A 2500-nucleotide genomic window follows, 5' to 3' on the forward strand; every position below is an offset into this window, starting at 1 on the left:
GCCAGCCCTTATTTGCACCCTGCAAACTGTCCACTGGCTCCATCAGTGGGCGTTTCCTGCCATCCCTGGGTCCTTAAGTGAGTGTTTGGGTACTTTTGATGCAGAGATCGGGGCATGAAAACCGGCGCTGGCACCTGGCGACATTGGGTACTGAAGAATCTTTCCCAATCCTGCCCATAGCTGTCAGGGTGGCCGAGTGGTCTAAGGCGCCAGACTCAAGAGGCGCAGCTCTTCCCTGCATCTGGGTGTTCTGGTCTCCGATTGGAGGCGTGGGTTCAAATCCCACTCCTGACAAGCCGGGCTCATTTTTTTGAGCACATTTCAGAGTGTAAGGCTTGCGGAAAACCTCGTGGGGGCCCCCGAATGCAGCGCCCGGCAAGCCTCCCTGTTCTCTTCTGCTGCCTTGCAACTGGAGCTGTCTGCCAGAGACGCCGGAGGCACACCTGCCCTTAAACCCCCACTGGCCCACGGCTGCAAAACCTGCATTTTCTAGTGGCTGGCTTGGTGGCATATGTCACTGAGCCCAGTCTACTCAGGAAGTGAAAAAAGTCCCCTTCACAGTTGGAGAAAGTGCTCTCCTGCCACCTGTCGGTCGTTGAAGGCACCACACCTCAGCAAAATAAAAATAAAAAAACAGACATGCTCAGTTCGGGGGATGTAAAGGTATTTACATAGCAAGAACAGAGAGGCTGTTGGGAGATGACAGAAGCCATGCTGCCCCAGAGTTCTCTTCTGAAATTCGCAGGAATCCAGAGGTTGGAGCGGGCTGAGGGAGTGCGCCTTCTTGCCTCTGTCGGCTTTCAAGACACATCCTCCTGCTGGGAAGCTGCCCACCCTGAGCAGCACAGGTTTGCGCTCTAGGCCGGCCGGCCCCATATATCTCGCCTGATCGAGCCCGATCGAGCGGCAGCAGATGGCCTTTGGCCAGCGAAGGCTGCCGCTCTTCTTCTTGTTTCTCTGCTTGAGAGGCAGCTCAGTCCTCTGCGCTTGCGCCAGGGGCAGGCCACGTGACACGCAGGGGTCAGGCCGTGGAGAGACTGGGGCATGGCGCCAAGTGAGGTAAGCAGACCACCCCCCTCCCCCTCACTGCTCTCTGCATGCGGTGGCTCGTTGGTCTAGGGGTATGATTCTCGCTTAGGGTGCGAGAGGTCCAGGGTTCAAATCCCGGACGAGCCCTTTTTTTTGGAGCGCCGAAAACAAAAAACACAGAGTCCCCAATTCCCCCCCAAAAATAGTTTGTGCGTGACCGTATCTGGTTCGATGCCCGTCGCCAATGGTTGGCTGCTTTTAAGCCCATGGCCCAAGAGGCAGTGTTGGAAATTCCCCCTCCTTTGTAATGATGCGCTGGCCGGCGAGCTGATGTATAAAGGTTTGGACATGCCTTCTGGGTGGGGACTGCCATGGCTCGCGCCACTGTTGCATCCAGCTTGGTCTTTTGTATGTGTCTGCAGCCTGTGTGTGAGGTGCTGTGAGTGCTGCCATGTAGGTCCGGCGCAGGCTTGCGCCAAACTTTCACGTTGGTGTGTGCCACCTGGCAGGTACCAGCGGGCCCCATGAGACATCAGTGCCACAAAGCCTTTCAACTGAAAGCTGTCCCAGCACACTAGAGCGCAGCCTAGCAGAGCTGTTTCTGTAGTGTAGTGGTTATCACATTCGCCTAACACGCGAAAGGTCCCCGGTTCGAGACCGGGCTGAAACATGGTGCTGGTTTCTTTTTATTTCCACAATGTCAATCGGACACATTTGACCGCATGCAGGTTTCGACAGGTATGGACAGGCCGGCACTACGCCATGAGTGATCTGAGGCCAGCCCTTATTTGCACCCTGCAAACTGTCCACTGGCTCCATCAGTGGGCGTTTCCTGCCATCCCTGGGTCCTTAAGTGAGTGTTTGGGTACTTTTGATGCAGAGATCGGGGCATGAAAACCGGCGCTGGCACGTGGCGACATTGGGTACTGAAGAATCTTTCCCAATCCTGCCCATAGCTGTCAGGGTGGCCGAGTGGTCTAAGGCGCCAGACTCAAGAGGCGCAGCTCTTCCCTGCATCTGGGTGTTCTGGTCTCCGATTGGAGGCGTGGGTTCAAATCCCACTCCTGACAAGCCGGGCTCATTTTTTTGAGCACATTTCAGAGTGTAAGGCTTGCGGAAAACCTCGTGGGGGCCCCCGAATGCAGCGCCCGGCAAGCCTCCCTGTTCTCTTCTGCTGCCTTGCAACTGGAGCTGTCTGCCAGAGACGCCGGAGGCACACCTGCCCTTAAACCCCCACTGGCCCACAGCTGCAAAACCTGCATTTTCTAGTGGCTGGCTTGGTGGCATATGTCACTGAGCCCAGTCTACTCAGGAAGTGAAAAAAGTCCCCTTCACAGTTGGAGAAAGTGCTCTCCTGCCACCTGTCGGTCGTTGAAGGCACCACACCTCAGCAAAATAAAAATAAAAAAACAGACATGCTCAGTTCGGGGGATGTAAAGGTATTTACATAGCAAGAACAGAGAGGCTGTTG

General features: G+C 55.5%; 3 non-coding genes across 3 annotated transcripts; all 3 read left to right on the top strand.

Moving 5' to 3' along the window:
* Window positions 1-182: 182 nt before the first annotated feature.
* TRNAL-CAA (transfer RNA leucine (anticodon CAA)) lies at window positions 183-294 on the top strand. Its single transcript has 2 exons — window positions 183-220; window positions 249-294. It is a non-coding gene; the product is annotated as a tRNA-Leu (tRNA).
* Window positions 295-1626: 1332 nt separating this feature from the next.
* Window positions 1627-1699, top strand: TRNAV-AAC (transfer RNA valine (anticodon AAC)). The gene has a single exon. It is a non-coding gene; the product is annotated as a tRNA-Val (tRNA).
* Window positions 1700-1987: 288 nt separating this feature from the next.
* On the top strand, window positions 1988-2099 carry TRNAL-CAA (transfer RNA leucine (anticodon CAA)). The gene is made up of 2 exons: window positions 1988-2025; window positions 2054-2099. It is a non-coding gene; the product is annotated as a tRNA-Leu (tRNA).
* Window positions 2100-2500: the final 401 nt, after the last annotated feature.

The sequence above is a fragment of the Ambystoma mexicanum genome, chromosome 2q (genome assembly GCF_040938575.1).
Source record: "Ambystoma mexicanum isolate Mex_15411 chromosome 2q, UKY_AmexF1_1, whole genome shotgun sequence".
Classification (NCBI taxonomy): domain Eukaryota; kingdom Metazoa; phylum Chordata; class Amphibia; order Caudata; family Ambystomatidae; genus Ambystoma; species Ambystoma mexicanum.